Source organism: Mytilus californianus, unplaced genomic scaffold (assembly GCF_021869535.1).
Source record: "Mytilus californianus isolate M0D057914Y unplaced genomic scaffold, xbMytCali1.0.p SCAF_8, whole genome shotgun sequence".
Classification (NCBI taxonomy): Eukaryota; Metazoa; Mollusca; class Bivalvia; order Mytilida; family Mytilidae; genus Mytilus; species Mytilus californianus.
Window position 1 is genome coordinate 89,194,118 of NW_026262734.1, and position 21,176 is coordinate 89,215,293.

Below are 21,176 nucleotides of genomic sequence, written 5' to 3' on the forward strand. Positions count from 1 at the left end.
AATACTTACGGAACTCATCACTGATACCAGAAGAACTACAACTGGAAGTTAAAGACCATACAATCAGTATCCCACCAGTTTTTATGACTCACTGTCTTAGATTTCTATGTTATCACCATCTTGGTGATATCTCCAACAGAGGACAGGCATTCCGTGATTTATGTCTAACACTTACACCGTGTTCTTCAGAAGGCTCGTTAGCTGATTCATTAACAATACTCGGAGTATGTAATGAGATATCAGGAGATAAAGATGCAGCCTATGAGTGTTATATTAAATCTTTGCAATATATAAACTGTAAATGTTCGTCGGCAGAAATACGAAAATTAAAATTGTTTGACATGTAGTCTACATTTTCGAATGTTATGTCTATCTTCAATGATATAAACAATTGTCGTAATCGATTTGACGTGTTATTGAGTTTTTTTTTTTATCTAAAACAATACACAAAATAAATATTCTCATCTCAATCATTTATCGTATCAATTATTACATATGCTTTTGATATACAGTAGACCAATTAACTCCATGCTTGTAACCTTGTCACTGACGTAATTTATTTTGGTACCATTTCAAAATCAGTGTTAAATCTGACGGCTTTAAGAAAATTTATTTGGCATATGTGTACATAATATGTATGAACTTATCTTTGTATTGCACAAAGACACGTTTTACCATAACTAGTAATAGCGTCTCTACATTTAATCCATTGGTTGTTGGATGTGTACTGATTGATATTTTAGTCATAGATACATAATTTTTTTATCAGTTATTATTGGTTTTGGGCTAGCTGTTAGTAACTTCGAGTACTCTTAGATCTGTAATTATATTTGTTGTGGGGAAGTATGAATACCCTGCCAGTTCCATTCTGTTTTTGTTGGACATTTTTTCCAGCTTTGTTTCGATCTGATGAGGTAAGCCTTTTTCAACAGATTTTGCTATTTTTTTTTTATTTTGAATTGTTACAATACTGTCCTAGGTTAGATGGAGGATTTGGCGCCAATAATCTAGTGTAACACAGCCACATTCTGCATGCGCCTGTCCGATATCAAGTGCCTGTAATTCAGTGGCTGTCGTTTGTTACTAAATCATATTTATTTTTTGTTCATTACTTTGTCCATAAATAAGACCGTTTGTTTTTTGGTTTGAAGTGTTTAAATTGTTTTACATTTTATATTTCGGGACCTTTAAGGCTTGCAATGGAATACGCATTTTACTCATTGTCGAAGGCTGTACAATTACAAATAATTATAAACGTCTATGTCATAACGTCTTTAGTGTGTATTTGCCTCATTGTCAACTTACCACATCTTCTTATTTTCATTATTAGCTGTTGAATTATTGTTAATTCTTTGAAGGGAACAACATATAAATACTAATATGTAATAATATTCTGATGTTTTCGTATAATCAATACATGTACAAAGTGTGTTACAAAAAATGTATTTGTATCATAAATACTAATCATGACATTTACAACACAGTGAATTGATACATACAAAACACTTATGATGGCATAATTGACATAGTGACATAATACAAATACTAATAATGATACAAGAAACTACTGCTGACATGAAAAAAAAACCAATGACATGATACGAGATAATAATGATGATACAAGAAACTACTCCTGACATATGCAATAGAATAAAATGATACAAAATACTAATTGTGATACAAGATACTACTACTGACATAAAAAATACAATGAAATGAAACAAAATACACTATTTACTAATGATGATACCAGATACTACTCATGACATATGCAAATGAATGAAATGATACAAAATACTTATGATGATACAAATAACTACTACTGACATAAACAATACAATGACATGATACAAAATAATAATGATGATACAAGAAACTACTCCTGACATAAACTATACAATGAAATGGTACAAAATGCTAATGATGGTACAAGAAATTACTCCTGACATAAACACTAAAATGAAATGATACAAAATACACTATGTACTAATGATGATACAAGATACTACTCATGACGTATGCAATAGAATGAAATAATACAAAATTCTAATGATGGCATCCTAGACAAAATCAAATGACAAAAAATACTAATGATGACATACTTGCACGACACAATGATATAAGATACTATATTTGAAAACTCCAAAATGACATGATACAAAAAGTACTTAATAAGAATGAGACAATATTCTAATGATGACAAAAAAGAATAGTTGAAATGATACAAAATATTTTTGACGACTTAAACTAAATAATGACATGATACAACAAACTAATGATGACATTCATTTTTTTCACCTTTATGACACAATGCGATGGTAAAAATAGTGATGATGTCATACAACATATACGGTTAAGTCTGCCTCATATCTTGATTTACATCTAGAAATTGATAATGAGGGTCAGTTGAAATCAAAACTTCATGACAAAAGAGATGATTTCAGCTATCCTATTGTGAACTTTCCATTTCCATGTAGTAATATTGCAGCAGCGCCTGCATACGGAGTATTTATCTCCAAATTGATACGATATTCCCGGGCTTGTATTTCGTATCATGATTTCCTTGATAGAGGGTTGTTGCCAACAAGGAAGCTATAAAACTAAGAGTTCCAAATGGTGAAGTTGAGGTCATCTCTTCGTAAATTTTACGGACGCCATCACGAGTTGGTTGACCATTATGGAATAACCATTTCACATATGATATCGGATATGTTAATTATGTCTTTACTACAATCCCCATCCCTTTTCACGAATGTGACCTACCAAAATCGACTATTTTGGGAGATGTATACTCCGTATGCAGGCGCTGCTTGGATGCTGCTAGATAGAAAGGAAAGTTCACAATTGAGCAACACGACGAGTGCCACATGTGGAGCCGGATCTGCTTACTCTTCCGGAGCACCTGACACCACTCATAGTTTTTGTTGGGGTTCATGCTGCTTAGTCTTATGTGTTCTATGTTGTGTCTTGTGTACTATTATTTGTCTGTTTGTCTTTGTCTTTTTTATTTTCGATTTATGGGTTTGACTGTCCCTCTGGTATTTTTTGCCCGTTTTTTGTGACATAATGAAACCAAACAAAATACTAATGATGGCATGCATGACACAATGATGTAATACAAAATAATAGTGATAACATAAACGACTCAATGAAATGATATAAGATACTATTGATGAAAAATCGACTAAATGACAAGATACAAAAAAGCGTGATGATATTACGATGCCACTACATGATACATAACTATAGTTGCTTTTATTATCATCAACTTGGTGATATATTCCACAGATGATAGATATGACACGATTTATATCTGACAGTGCAAAATAACTTTACTTTTGTTAATTTTACGGACGCAATCACGAGTTGGTTGACGGTTACGGAATATCCGTTTCACAGATGATATTGGATATGTTCCTTATGTGTTAACTACAATCCCGTGTACATGTAAAGCTGGATCTGCTTACTATTCCTCCAGTTCTTGGGGGAGGGAAGGTGGGGGGGGGGAGGGGGGGGGGGGGCGTGGGAGGGGGGTGTTCGTGTTGCTTAGTCTCTAGTTTTCTATGTTGTGTCTTGTGTACTATTGTTTTTTTTTGTCTTTTTTTGTTGGCCATAGCGTTATCAGCTTATTATTTGTGATCTATGGGTTTGAATGTCCCTCTGGTATCTTTAGCTCCTCTTTTAAATCAATACATACAGCGTTTACTGCATTTGACATATCTAATGTATGTTATGATATTTCTGCTGATAAACACATGGCCTTGAATGATAGGATGACGCTTTGCAATGTGATCCTTATGCAAAATAAAAAGCAGAAAATAGGATATCAAAACTTCAGTAGATTTAACATGAATGTTACATGTGGTTAGCATAAACAGAAAATGTAGTTTACTGTACATGTGTTATGTTTTATCAGTACATTAAGATACAGCCTTTTGTATTCCCAAAAGAGGTATCTTCTTCGAGTTTCGTAGAGTTTTTTGACAGAGCTGCATGCTTGAATATAGTGTTTTTATTTGAAAGATAGATATTTGTCGCACTGTGTGTGTGTGGTGATGTCTGTTTTCGAATGCAAACCTTATATAGCTAATCGCAAAGGTTTTTTAACTATCAACATGATCAACCTAAAGCGTAACGTGTAAGAAGCTAGCATATTTAATATATATATCAATTGACTTCTCAAATATACGAGCCGTTATATTTTGTATTCAAGAGATGTGTTTGTTGAACAGTTGGCCCGAGAACACAGTTATTTCGTAGTGCATTTCTTTTAGACAATAAATTCAAATTAAAAAAATCGCACCTGCTCTATCTCAAAAAGATTTTTACAGTGTAGTGTACTACTATTGATACAAATAATATCAAAATTATAGAAACTTCTACCAGCTCTAACTCAAAATATTGACAATTCTGTGTTAAGGGGGCTAAAATTCAGTTTGACAGCTTCAGACATTCTAATTTTTGACCTTTTTTAACTTGACCAAATCACTACTTAACATAAAGATTCAGCACCCAAATTTTTTTAACATGTAATTTCATCCCCTTACTTAATATTTCATGCATAAAATATCAAGAAATAAATTGGGAAAGTGTGTCAAAAAAAAATGCAAGTTATACACTGTTCACACTAGGGACTATATTCGTAGACAACGAAAACCAAAGGACGATAACTGTGTCCCCTGACCTAATAGTATAGAAACACTTGACCAATTTTAATAAAACTTTGCATGACCTAAGCTTAGGCAATTATAAGATAGTTGGCCAAGTTTCATGGCCATAGGATATATATTATAGAAACTAGGGCCATTTTAATATTGAAATTTGGATGTTTATTTTTGACGTTTAAATCAAATATTTTCAACTGTCAAGATTTTGGCCTAAAAAATTTAAATATTGCAAAAATTTGCTTTTTAAATACTCTTGAATTTAATATAATAAGTATTAAAAGCAACGGAACACTCATTTGATTTATCAGATTTATTACAGTTATTCAAAAGTCAAATTTATATGAGCCTGTGCCTGAAAATAGAGATTTTCGAATTAAGGGAAGCCTTACATAAACATGCATTTTTTTCAACCAATTTGAAGTTTTTGAAGTTTTTTAACCATACATTATTCTTTCATATATATTAAATGTACTTTAAATGTAAAGAAAAGTTACAAAAAGCATACCACATGAGTATAAAATAGTCTTAGGCCATGTAAGACTGAGAATTATTTAGGGTCGATTTAGGCCGTAGCCCATATGTACATATAAAAATGCACACAGAGGCTATAAGAAATTGAAATTTGTTACTTTTTGCTCATTTCTATGCTAAGATGTCATGATACAAGAAGTCTAATTGCAGAAAGACTCTTGAATTCAACTTTTTTTTGCAGACAGTATGGTCTGATGACCAGTTTTTCACTTTTCAATGGAAAACTTGCATGTAGTTTTAGTATCATTTGGCATATATTTGAACCACTTACTATCCTAAAGAAGAAAATTATGGTAGCATATGAAATGAATAGGGTGTACTGATCATTGTAAAGTGGTTTTTTTACAGATTTAGTGAAATATTTGTGATGGACTACAGATTTTATGTACAAAGCTCTTCACATTTCACATACATCAAACAGGCCGTTTAACCAGTGACATAAATACAAATATTCTGCACATTTTTTCTGTGATAATCTACTTTTCTCTAGATTCCGAGTTCACAAATGGTTAATTAAATTTGATTTAAGCATAGAAACACAAATATCAGGAACACAAAAAGCTGTCAGATAGAAAGTCAGCATGGCTCTTAGGCATAAAATGGAAACTGCTTTAAAATGCTTATTTTAGCCGTATAATGCCAAAATGGGACATTTTAACAGAATTTCTGTCAAACAAAGATGTAAATCCTTTACTTTTATTGAGTTTGACAAATTGAAACCAGCAAACCTTTCAGGAAAGTTGCCAAAGTACAGAATCTACATTTACGGAATTCATCTCTCAGGCCCGAGAACACAGTTATTTCGTAGTGCATTTCTTTTAGACAATAAATTCAAATTAAAAAAATCGCACCTGCTCTATCTCAAAAAGATTTTTACAGTGTAGTGTACTACTATTGATACAAATAATATCAAAATTATAGAAACTTCTACCAGCTCTAACTCAAAATATTGACAATTCTGTGTTAAGGGGGGTTAAAATTCAGTTTGACAGCTTCAGACATTCTAATTTTTGACCTTTTTTAACTTGACCAAATCACTACTTAACATAAAGATTCAGCACCCAAATTTTTTTAACATGTAATTTCATCCCCTTACTTAATATTTCATGCATAAAATATCAAGAAATAAATTGGGAAAGTGTATCAAAAAAAAATGCAAGTTATACACTGTTCACACTAGGGACTATATTCGTAGACAACGAAAACCAAAGGACGATAACTGTGTCCTTGGACCAGTTTGAAAATGAAGTTGAAACATTAAAAAAAGTTATTAACTGCAAGAGGCGATATTGTTTTGCTTTTATTGAACATGTTGAAGCATTTGATAGTAATGGTGTAACTTTAAGATGTTTCAATATAATCGAGTGGCATTACAACATCTATTTTTTCCAATTTCTCCAAGATATGTATTATTTATATTCGACTGATACAATGAATACACTAGGATTTGTTTTTGTAGGTTTTGATTCATCTGTCCGATTATTTGTGCATTGATGTCAATTTTAGAATACAGTCACTACCAGTCACAAATAATGAAACATACTATTATTTAAACAGAAATCTTCTTATTTCAATGTTTTACGTGAAATCATTATTAAAAAATAAGATTTAACAGACGTGCAATTCGACCACATAAATTTATCTGTGGCCCTGGATTAAAAAGGCCAAGTATCAAACACGATGTTAAAGAGAATCACAAACGCAAAAAAGTACCCCAAAAAAAAAGTAACCGCACAGAGACACGCTACATGTTAGACTTTTTTCATATTATATGTAAATTAAGCAATCCATGCACATTTCTATAACTATGATGAGATTTCATAAGTTCTGGTAAGACTGACAATGAGAAAACTTCACAGATATTTTTAAGGTTAAAAACCATTCAATAATTCCTTACTTTATGTGACATATTTAAACCGGTAATGGTTGTATAGCAGATAGGAATACAACTATTTTTCTAACTAACAACACTAAGTTTGAGTTTCGATTTCCTTTTTAGTACAGTTATTCAAGTGTTTAACACTTATTATGCGCTATTTTTTATCGTATTGTTTGAATACCATCAAAATAATCTTTTCTCAGGAAAGGAAGTACAAAATCTGGTAGAAGGAAGCTTTTTCTGGTTTTTTTTCAAGTTTTCATTGAATTTAACTTTAAATCATCCCTAGGAAAATGACTTTAAGCTATAAGTTCATCGACAGTGATAAATAAACTATTGATTTGCAGAAAATCAAACAAAATTTGAAACAAATTCAGCTCTGAAAACAACTTTAACGTTTATTCCAAAAAACTTCTATCTGTATATCAAACAGCATTTTTAAAATATGTAAAAGTAAGGTCAATATTTCTGCTAATATTTCGTTTCAGATATTATGAAAACTGACCGGCATAATATTTTTGATAAGATTTAACACATTATGTACATAGTCTGCTTATCAAAATCAAAAGAAACTGTATACATGTACGTTCAATGAATGCAGGAATACATAATTTTACAAAATGTTACCCATTACATGTAACTATATTCTATTTCGTTGTTTCCAAAATTCCAATAGGGAACATATATTACATTATTGTTGTTATTAACAATTATTTAAGACGTTTCGGCTTTGGCTTTCTTTTTGACTACATGATAGACATTTTCCCTTCACAAGCATTAAAATGCTATAGATATAATTTCATGATAATGTTATGACGTCACTATATTGTGACGTCACAATAATATGACGTCATAATATGTGTTTATGAATGAAAGAAGGACAATGGCCGAAACGTCTTAAATAATGATATATTCTATTTGATGAAATAGTAAATACTTCAATTTAACTGATACATTAAATTTGAAATATCTTTAATGGAATCTTAGAAACATAACTTCACTCACCGGTAATGATGCAAACATTTTGTATACATGGTTCTGATTAGATGACAACAAGGGTAACATACCCTGTTTACCTGTCTCAAGCTAAGGAGAGACAGCAATTTGATTTGTAGAATATATTGACATTTTGTCTTCAATTATCGGTAGAAAACTCACAATTTTCATCTGAAAAACAGGCGAAAGATACTAGATGTTATTAAAAACCCGATAATAAGTCTTATTCCGTGAGTCGCATTATAAACTTATCCGTTGTCATCTGTGAAACGGATATTCAATAATAATCATCCAATTCGTGATTGCGTCTCTGAACCTTCCAAAGGAATGACTTCAACTTCACCAACTAAAATTCTTGGTTTAATAGCTTCCTTGTGAGCAGTAACCCTCTATCAAGGAAATCATGAAAGTAAATACAAGCCCTGGAATATCGTATCAACTTGGAGATGTACACTCTGTATCCAGGCGCTGCTGTAATGTTGCTACATAGAAATGGTAAGTTTACAATTGGGAATCTGAAATCAGATTTGTTTTGGCGTGCACATAATATTGCGAATTTCGAGAATAAACCAAAATGCAGGTTTAATTATCGAACTTTCAGGAAAACCTGCATACAGTTAAACATGTTATATGCATCAGATATCAGAATGCGAGTTTATATTATTACAATATTGAGATATTCATTGATTTGAATTGTTCGTATTCATAAAATCTCTGAACTAACTTCTGAATTTACAGTTATTTGTAATTTAAACCAATTTTGTCCTTTAAATGATCCTTTACGTTTAACTCAGTGTGACTTTGTATGATGGCTGATGCAGGCATAACATGGAACAGTTGATCTTGTACATTTAATTCATTGGTGTAGTATTAATCTCGCATTTGGTTTTCTCTCTTGAATTGTTTTGTAATACCGGGGCCTTTTCTACAATATATATTTCTAGATTTTACTCATTGTAGAATGCTATACGGTGATATACAATACTTCAATTATTGTCATCTCCTCTATGAATATTGCCACCTTTGGAATCATACTAACTGTCTTTTTTTTTTAATGTTCGCACTTTGATTGATTACTTAGCTCTCAATGTAAAATAAAATCATAAAGCATGACGTGTCTGTCTTCAAAAATGTCTATGTGGAAAGAACTTATCATGAATCATATTAAACAAGAGGAACTACTTAAAAGCATTTAACATGCAATCATTTGACCACTGGGAACTGATGGATTTAATGCATTGAACATGCACTTCTAGTCATTTTATGTATTAGATGCTTTGAACATATTGTCATACGATCTCTGGATGGTTCATGTATTAAATGCACTGGACATGTTATCATATTACCACTAGTTAATGTATGCATTAAATGCAGTGTACATGTTATGATATTACCACTGGAAAATGTATAAATTTGATGCATAGAACATGTTATTATATGACATCTGCAAAATGTATATATTAGATTCATTTAACATATAAAAGAGAAGATGTGGTATGATTGCCAATGATGCAACTCTCTACAAGAGACTAACATGATACAGAAATTAATAACTATAGGTCACCGTACGGTCTTCAACAATGAGCAAAGTCCATACCGCATAGTCAGTTATACAAGGCCCCGAAATGACAATGTCAAACAATTCAAACGAGAAAACTAATGGCCTAATTTATGTACGAAAAAATGAACGAAAAACAAATATGTTACACATAAACAAACGACAACCACTGAATTACAGGCTCCTGACTTGGGACAGGCACATACATAGAGAATTTGGCGGGGTTAAACATTTTAGCGGGATCCCAACCCTCCCTTAACCTGGGACAGTGGTGTAACAGTAAAACATAAGAACGAACTATAAAAATTAGTAGAAAAAGGCTTAACTCATCTGATAGATAAAAAATACAAATACTACAAGTACAAGTGGACGTGTTTGTATATGACCTGTGAAAATTTTATGTATTAGATGCATTGGCAATGTTATCAGATGACGTCTGGAAATTTGATGTTTAAATGCATTGGACGTGTTATCATTATAACCACTAGAACATGTCTATATTACAAATTAATAATAGAGTGAGATTTCCAACGATGATTCACTTACCTCATGTACCTAGTGTTTCGATTTCCTTGCAGTCTTATTTTTACAAAATCAGATATTCTCAGTACAAGTCTTTACAATGTATCATCAGGAAGCTTTTCTGTCTTTCTCCAGCTTCCCTAAACTCCTGCTTTTATTTAATCGAGTAATATTGTGAAGCAACAAGTGTATATCCAGAGTCCCATTGAAAAAAGGTAAACTTTACATCTTTGTTAAGGCATTCACAAAAAGAGACGCACCTGGATTTGCTGTTTTTTGCGTTGAAGTGAATATCTCAGGGTTTGTGTGTCACCTTTTTTCGTCTATTGATATGCAATTAACGAGATTTAAATAAACTGTTGTCTTAGTTTGTCATAGAGGAACGATACATACATGTTATAATCGGCTATGATTCTTATATAATTTGCATATTAGGAAATAATTTTTTTGATTGGTCGATAAGACTTCCGGTAGTGGCTCTTGACGTTATTTATTTTTCGACAAACGACGTTGTCCAAACTACTTTTGTTACCAATGTATACAAGATGGCGGCAATAATTAAACAATCCGGCACGGCTTTGAACATATTTATTCTCACTTCGGATTAATCGTTTAACGCAAAACATTTATTGATTGATAAAAAAATAAAATGTTTGTAGTTTTTTTATTATCAGATGTCAAATTTCATGGCGTACATTTGTTTGCGTTAAATCAACAAATGTATTCATGCGCCAAGCCAATTCAATAACACAAATATACATTCCACATGCGACAGAGGTTACGAATGAGGAAAAATAAAATCCATAACTATAATTTTGAAGAATTCTACGGATTAAATGCTTTTTTAGGGGATTTCTTGTTATATAAACTCGACGAGTCACTCACAAACATATCATGAAAGTTTTTTGAATTTTTATGTATTTGATAATGAATTTGTCGATTTTATACACCAATTACTTCCTTTAAGCGTGTAACCCTATAGTAAACTTGCAATTCAGTTGGAAGCTCTGTACATAAATAATAATCGATGTAATGCTTACATCAATATATAAATGAATAACAAAACTAGTCAGAAGATTTTACAACAAGTTAATAAAAGTTAATAAAAAACAATTTAAAAAGAGATTTATAGAATAACTAATCGAAGAATTCAAATAGAAACAAATATTAAACGAGTGACCGAACAATATATTATATCACGAATGGGCGTAACGCATGCGTTAATTATCAGTGTTGTTCGGTCACGAGTTGAATATTTTTCGATATTTGAATTCTTTGATTAGTTATTATTTTTATTACATTGGCAAATGGCTTTTTTATGAAATTAAAGTAGAAAATGTAAAGATTTTTTTTCCCTACGCATTGTTTAAGTTCGACGTCTTGACAACGCCTTTTGTTGTATGACGTCAGAGGAGTAGAATAACCACGTTTATTTCACATGTCAATTTATCGGTTTTTATATCACTTGGAAACCAATGTAATACAACGTTTAAAAAGTAATCACTGTTAAAACTTGTAGTCCGCATTTAATAAGAGCTAAAAGTAACACGCATGTTTTTTACAGCCTCAAAAGAACTTGATATATTTTAAAAGATGTTACTTTCAGAGATATTTGATGGAATATTTGTTTTATTTTTTTTATATATGCCTATTGGCAGATGCATCCTTGTGTTTCTAATAATTCATCCTATAATAATAGTAAATGTACAGAAAAGGAATACATCAATGACAAGTGTGTCAGAAGAAAAAAGCTGACTGCTAGGCTGGTGATATCCCAAACAATGGCATTAATCCAGTGGTTTTCAAAACCCATCGTCGTAATTATATGTGTTATAACGCAGTTTAAAATGAAACTATAGTTACTTGTAACAAAATGTAGTAACTAACATATACACCTGTATTGCTTACATATTACCTGATAATAGGTATGTATTTGAACATTGAACATTAATATAAAACCTTGAATTCATTGCATACACATATGTAATTCATATTTTAATCTATGTAATCGTATCTTTTTTAAAGGCATCATGAACAGAGACTCAAAAAACCAAGACAATTCTGAAGATGTAAATCCATATGGCATAATGAAAACTACCTACTGGGGATTATACGGTGTAAAACGTTTTCCGTACCGCGGGAAGCGAAAGTATACACCATTACTTTACCCATCTTTTGATGGAGGAATGAAGATTTCAAATGACGTTTTTGGATTAACAATCAGTCAGTTTAAACGAATGTATAAAGCATGTTTAGAAAGAAGGAAAACAAAAGAACAGTGGATATTATACCTCAGATATCCTGACAAATCGTCAAAAGAATATCTGGAATACTTAGAAAAATGTTCAGATCGTAAAAAAGGTAATACATTAATTTTGTAGTTAATTTCTAAAAGGGTTGTAGTCAAATATTTGTAAGTCATGACATAACTGTAGATAGAAGCATCTTAACCCCTCTTCTCATTTCAACTTATTCAAACAGAGATTAAACTTAAGATTAAATAAAGAAAAAAAGAAACAGCTAACGCTCTGGAAACCATTGTGTTTAAAAGAATTCAAAAATTGATAAATAGTTAAATGACCACATGAACGTAACAATGATACTCTATATCAATATTAATGATTGTATGACAGTTAATTCAATAGGCATGTATACAAAACCAATGAAACTCCTATCGCAAAGACAAAATAGGGAACTTGTTTGTCAAATGTATTACCTGGCCTAACATATACATCTCTGCACTTCTAAATAACACAACGCCGCTTTGATCAGAAAGTTTGATTGGAATTAATATAAATAAACTCATCAAGATACCAGGATTAAATTTTGTATTGACCCCAGAAGCGCATTTCGTCTACAAAAGAACCATTAGTGACGCTCAAATCAAAAAAAGTTCCAAAAAGCCAAATAAAGTACGAAGTTGAAGAGCATTGAGGACCAAAATTCCTAAAAGTTTTGCCAAATACAGCTAAGGTAATATATTCCTGAGGTAGATAAGCCTTAGTATTTTAAAAATTCAAAAGTTTTGTAAACGTTAATTTATAAATATGACCATATCAATGATAATTCATGTCAGCACAGAAGTGCTGACTACTGGGCTGGTGATATCCTCGGGGAATTAATATACAGTGATATCATTTTCTTTGTACGAACGTCACTTCATGTTTCATGATAAATAGATAAAACTTATTTTTTTATAGATCACTTGCTATGCATCGACAGTGACCAGAAGGAGAAATGCTTATACGAACACCTAGTAAAAACAGTTGGTACTGAAATAGATATACGAAAGAGACAACGACTGTTTATCATACAAGACATGATTGTTAATGCATGTGCGTTAGCTGATACTACACACATATCAAGTGGAAGTTTAGCCGAGGGACTTGATTTACCAGGCAGTGATAGAGATATAATGTATGTAGATAATCGCTATGACGTTATACGAAGTGTAAGTAATATCAAATACCCAATACATCGTACAACATTAGTTATGGAGACAGATATTGATCATCCTGGATTTACTAAACTCAGATTAAAAGGAGTAGGCGTTGGGGAATCCGTTCGTGTAATCTGTCAGTGTTGTCCAGGGACATGTACCGGTGAATGGTTGTATCTATCAGTAAACAGCTTTCTTGAAGAACATATAAACATGAGTTATGCTTATCCGTTATATATACACGGTCCATGTTTGTCAAACCGAAAACAAACTTTGGATATAGCTTTTTGCTTACGGAGTAAGTATCTTCCTCAAAACGCATTTCCATGGGCAGTCCGTCGTCGACGGCAATGGCCACCTACTTTTGTAATAGACAGCGTTCGAAATTACGGGTGCTTGTTAGTACCTATAGGACCTAAGACTAAACCAGATAATGCCTTATTATGGAGATTGTCGTTCTCTGTAGCAGAGAAAATACTAATATATTCGTTTAATTTTACTCAACTCTTATGTTACGGTCTACTCAAATTAATGTTAATATGTATCGTGAACACACAAAATGAAGTCAAAGATTTATTGTGTTCTTACTTTCTGAAGACAGCTTTATTCTGGGTTTCGGAGGAAGTAGATATTGACACTTTTCAATTATCTAAAATATATTACTGTTTTTTTATCTGTCTTGATAAAATCATTTCATGGGTAAATACATGTTACTGTCCGAACTATTTCATACCTGAACACAATATGTTCCTTGGAAAGATCAATCCGCGTAAAAATAAGATACAACTATATGTACTTGAGAGTATACAGTCTGGGGGGATTGATGGATTGATAAATAATCTTTTTGCGCCTGTCATGGAAAATTACCATTTATCAAGTACAAATGAAGAATCGTCGTTCATTATGTTAGACTTTCTAGTTTACAGGATTTTGGGTGACTTGGAGTGCCTATCACAGTTACCAAGCAGCAATCCAAGTTATCATAAAGGACTTGTAATTGCTGATTCTTTGCTAAAGACAGAAACGTCTTCATTCATTATTGATTATTGCTTTAATCAGCCAAAGAATAGCACAAACACTACCACCACCGAACACAAAAGGTGAAATGTACAGCGTAAGCAAATGTTATCATAAACTTTTACAAAACGGTACCAAGACAGATGCAGTGTCTGGTTGGTTGTTATACGCATCTTATTATTATGTGACGAGAGATTTCAATGCTACATTAAAACTTACGGATTATATTCTATCAAAATGGTCACCTGATATGAGAGTAAATGGCTCGGGAGAATACGGAAAAAAAGGACGTTTAAATAATTACAAACATAATGTACATTCTACAATGACTGTGAATGAAAAGATAACAATACTCACTGTAGATAATATCATGAACATACACAATTCGTCATTAATACCCGAAGAACTACAACTGGAAGTAGAAGACCATTTTATCCATATTTCACCAGCTTTTATGTCTCACTGTCTTAGATTTCTATGTTATCATAATCTTGGTGACATATCCAACAGACAACAGGCATTACGTGATTTATATGTAACATTTGACACTGTACCGTTTACTACAGAAGCATCATTAGCTTCTTCATTAACAATATTTGGAATATGCTATGATATATCAGGAAATAAAGACGCAGCCTGTGAGTGTTATGTTAAATCATTGCAACATAGAAAAAGTGAATGTTCGACGGCAGAAATACGGAAACTAAAATTGTTTGTCATTTAGTATACCATATTTACCTTCGATTTCATGGATGTTAACCTTAGTCATTTCAGTATTTACATGTTATCGAGTTTGTTTATCTTAAAATTTCACTCATATTCTTGTACCAATCATTCCACAATACAATGTGCTTTTGATAGGCAGTAGATCAATTAACGCCATGAGGATTTGGCACCATCAATCTAGTTTAACACCGCCACATTCTGTATGTGCCTATCCTAAATCAGGAGCCTGTAATTCAGTGACTGTTGTTTGTTGCTGAATATCATATTTGTATTTCGTTCACTGTTCATAAACTAGACCGTTATTTTTTTATTTGAATTGTTTGAATTGTTTTACATTGTCGAAGACGGTACGGATAAAAATAATTGTAAACTTCTCAATTGTGAACTTTCTATTTCTATGTAGCAACATTCCAGCAGCGCTTGCATACAGAGTATTTATCTCCAAATTGATACGATATTCCTGGGCTTGTATTTCCTATCATAATTTCTTTGATAGAGGATTGCTACTCACAAGGAAGTTATTAAACCAAGAGTTCCAAATGGTGAAGTTGAGGTCATCTCTTTGTAAATTTAACGGACGCCATCACGAGTTGGTTGACCGTTATGGAAAAACCGATTCACAGATGAGATCGGATATGTTCCTTATGTTGTTACTACAACCCCGTTCCTTAGTCTTTAGTTTTCTATGTTGTGTTTTGTGTACTATTATTAGTCTGTTTGTCTTTTTCTCTTTTAGCCATGGCGTTGTCAGTTTATTTTTGATCTTTGAGTTTGACTGTCCCTCTGGTATCTCTTGCCTCTTTTTTGTGACATAATGAAACGAAACAAAATACTAAAGATGGCAAACATGACACAATGATGTAATACAAAACAATAGTGATAACATAAACGACTCAATGAAAAGATATACGATACTATTGATGAAAAATCTACTAAATGACAAGATACAAAAATAGCGTGCTGATATTGCGATGCCACTACATGATACATAATTATAGTTGTTTTTATTATTATCCTCTTGGTGATATATTTCAAAGATGACAGACATGACACGATTTATATCTGACAGTGCAAAATAACTATCCCTTTGTAAATTTTACGGACGCCATCACGAGTTGGTTGACGGTTACGAAATATTCGTTTCACAGATGATATTGGATATGTTCCTAATGTCTTTACTACAATCCCGTTTACATGTGGAGCTGGATCTGCTTACCATTCCGTAGCACCTGATATCACCCCAGTTCTTGGTGGGGTTCGTGTTGCTTAGTCTTTAGTTGTCTATGTTGTGTCTTGTGTACTATTTTTTTTTTTTAATTTTTCTTTGTTAGCCATGGCGTTGTCAGTTTACTATTTTTGATCTATGAGTTTGAATGTCCCTCTGGTATCCTTAGCCCTTCCTTTAAATCAGTACATACAGCGTTTAATGCATTTACCATATCTAAAGGATGTTATGATATTTCTGCTGATAAAGACATGGCCTTGAATGACAAGATGACGCTTTGCAATATGATCCCAACATATGCAAAATAAATAGCAGAAAATAGGATATCAAAACTTTAGTAGATTTAACATACATGTTTAGCATAAGCAGAAAATGTAGTTTTCTGTACATGTGTTATATTTGATCCGTACATTACGATACAGCCTATTGTATTCTTAAAGGAGGAATCTTTTTCGAGATTCATAGAGTTTATAGACAGAGCTTCATGCTTGAATATAATGTTTTTATTTAAAAGATAGATACATATCGCACTGTTTGTGTATGGTGATGTCTGTTTTCGAATGCAAACCGTATAAAGCTAATCGTAAAGGTTTTTTTACTATCAACATGGTCAACCCAAAAAGCAAAACGTGTAAGAAGTTAGCATATCTAATATATATATATATATATATATATATCTATTGACTTCTCAAACATACTAGTCGATAAATTTTGTATTGAAGAGATGTGTTTGTCGAACAGTTTGAAAACGAAGTTGAAAAATTAAAAACAGACAAATCATCAATTGAAAAGGACAGATAAAGAGGCGATATTGTTTTGCTTTTATTGAAGCATTTGATAATAGTGTAGTTATTTCAAATAAAAATCGAGCGTTATTAAAACATTTATTTTTTCGAATGGCTCCGAGATATGTATTATTTAGTTTCGACTGATACAATGAATACAATATGATTTGTTTTTGTATGTTTTGATTCATCTGTCCGATTATTTGTGCATTGATGTCAGTTTAAGAATACGAACATTATCTGAAACAACTGTTTTTAAATAGAAATCTTCATATATCAATGCTTTGCGTGAAATAACCATTAAAATACGAGTCGTATACTAAGATTTCACAGACGTGAGGTTCGATCACATAAAATCATCGTTGGCGCTCGATTAAAAAGTTCACATATCAAACACGAAGGAATCATAAACGCAAAATGGTGCAAAAAAAAAAAACTGCACAATAACACACTGTATGTTAGACCTTTTATATTAATGTAAATCAAGCAATCCATGCACATTTCTATAACTATTATTAGAATAAAATAATAAGTTTAGGTAAGACTCACAATGAGGAAACTTTGCAGATAACTTTTAGCTTTAAAAACAATACAATAATTCCTTATTTCATTTGACATATTAACATCAGTAATGTTTGTATACCAGATAAAAATAAAATTATTAATAAAGTTTGAGTGTCGATTTCCTGTTAAGTACATTGATTAAAGTGTTTAACACTTATTATGCGTTATGTTTGATCGTATTGTTTGAATACCAACAAACTAGCATGTTCTCAGATTAAGAAGTTCAAAATCTTGTAGTAGGAAGATTTTCTGCTTTTTCCAATTTTTCATCGAATTTTACTTTCAATAATCCACGGGGAAGTGACTGAAATCTATAATTATTTCGAGAGTAGTATATAAGTTATTCATTTGTAGAAAACAAAACCAAACCTGAAACAGATGTAACTATGTATGTTACATTAACATATATTCTAATTAATGGCTTCCCGTTTCATCACCCATACTATTCTAAAGTTCGGCCAAAAAGGCATACGTCAAATGAAGGTATTTATCTATAATTGTACAAATTTTTACTCATTAATATATGCTATTTGATAAAATAGTAAATACTTCAGAGTATTGAGAGATAAAAATTCAATTGTTTAAAAAAGAATCTTAGAAACAGAACATTATTGACCAATCACATGTTATTCAATTTTATGTACAGTTGGGTGCAAACCAAGCAATACATAAAGTAAAAAAATGCAGCGTGCACATATTTCGTTAGTTAACTTGAGTTATCGCGTGTACTAGTAAACGACTATATTTATGTTTATGCGGTCAAAATGGAAATTTCAAATGTCTTCCCGAGTAAACGCAATTTTACTCTGTGTCCGTTTAGTCAGTAGTAAACGTACATTCACTTCAGATTTTACGACTTTAGTTTAACATGCACTTAAAAGTAAATGTTTCCTTTTCGCGTACATTAATTGTGTAAATTATGAATAATCTTTGTGTACATTTGTACAAGTTTTGTATTTTGTAAAAATCACTTCTATCTTAATATTTAACGTTTGTATGTATATTAAAACCGTACAAATTTAAAATCACTTTCAATTCGAAATATTGACTTTTATTAATTGCAAAAAATCATTTCCAACTTCTTCAAATAGCGGATTTTCTATACATCCTTTTCAAAAGTTATATGTACAAATATCGACTCACAAAAATATTTGAAAAAAATACGCCAAAATTAAATACTGCATAATTATGTGTACATGTAAATTATTTTGTATATATTATTATGAGTAATTGATCAACATTCTTTACGGCAGATTCAATTAGGTTCTGCATCAAGACATACAATAAATGACTTATCGTACAAATATTTGTATCCATGTCGAAGCACATTATCGCGGCTTGTCATCTAAATGGTAATCATTGTTCAATATGCGCTTACGCGTGTTTACTACAAACAGTAGACGCTTCTTTTTTTTTACAAAAATAGAAGAAGCGTCATACTTCACGTTAACATGGAGGTAAACGCGAAGGTAAACGTCTGTTTAATCTCCACAAAAATAGAAGACGCGCCGTTTTAGTGTTAACGCAGAGGTAAACGCGGGAATAAACGCCCGTTTACTTGTTATGTCTACTAAAAATTCGGAGTTAACGCAGAGTTAACGCGGCGTTTACATGAAATGCACGCAAGTAAACGCCGCGTAAACTTTTTCTGCCCGTCTTCATGTAATGCTTAGTCTGCACTGATGTACGCCGTTATACATTATATTTGTGATTCTAATAATCAAGCATTTTGTATCAATGTTTCTGATTGGCTGACAACTAACGATATATCCCCTATTAACCTATCTTAAGGTACCATTAAAGGACGCAAATATTTTGAATTCTCGAATATATTGACATGCTATTTCTTCAAATATATATATAGAAATATCGAATTTACATCTGAACCTTGTATTACATTCTGAAACATACAAAAGACGGATTACACCCAGTATTTAAATTTTACACCGGATGCACACATACACGCCATCTTATTTAGTTGCCAAAAACAATAACATTATTTCACGGAATTTTAATTTTACGAAATTTAAAATCAAAATAATAAATAAACGGAGCTTATCTGATTATTTTAACACAATTTGTCCTATGCACGACTATTTACATTTTACTGAGTGTGAATTCACACGGAGGCTGATACATGCATAGCATGGAACGGTTGATCTATTTTTTTTTTATTATTTACTTCATTTTTGTGGTATAAATCACGCAATAGGTTTTCTTTCTTGAACTGTTACAAATTTTGTAAAACCGTTGCCTTTTATAGATTACAAAAAAAATATATATGTTTAGTATTTACTCATTGTCGAAGACCATACAGTGACATGTACTACTTCAATTGTTGTCCTTTCATCTTTAGGAAGTTGCCACATTTTAAATAATACCAAACATGCCAAATGTCCTTTTTTTCATATGTACGGACTTTGATTAAACAGTGTACTCTCAATTGGGGAAAAAATACTATTGCATAACGTGTCGGGCCCAAACTTTTCTATGTGCAGACAACTTATCATCTATCAAATGATAAGAACTACAAACATGCATTTTATTAAGGGGCTAGCAAAGGACCACCTCTGGTAACGGGATTTCTCGCTACGTTGAAGACCCATTGGTGGTCTTCGGCTGTTGTTTGCTCTTTGGTCGGGTTGTTGTGTCTTTGACATGTTCTTCATTTTCATTTTCAATTTAAATATTTGACATTTTATTATATGCCACCAGGAAATGTATGTTTTACATGAATTGGACATGTTATAATGTTACCACTTGGAAATGTATGTATTAAATGCGTTGAATTTGTTAATATATAACCACTGGAAAATGTATGTATTAATGCATTAGACATGGAATCATATGACTACTGGGAAATATATGTACTAAATGCATTGAATATGATATCATATGACCACTGGGAAATGTATGTACTAAATGCATTTGACATGTTATCATATGACGACTGGGAAATGAATGTATTAAATACATCGAACATGTTATCATTTGACCACTGGGGAATATATGTATTAAATGCATCGGACATGTTATCATTTGACCACTGGGAAATATATGTACTAAATGCATCGGACATGGTATCATTTGACCACTGGGAAATATATGTATTAAATGCATCGGACATGTTATCATTTGACCACTGGGAAATATATGTATTAAATGCATCGGACATGGTATCACATGAGGACTGGGAAATGTATGTAGTAAATGCGTTGGGAATGGTATCATATGACAACTGGGAAATGTATGTATTAAATGCGTTGG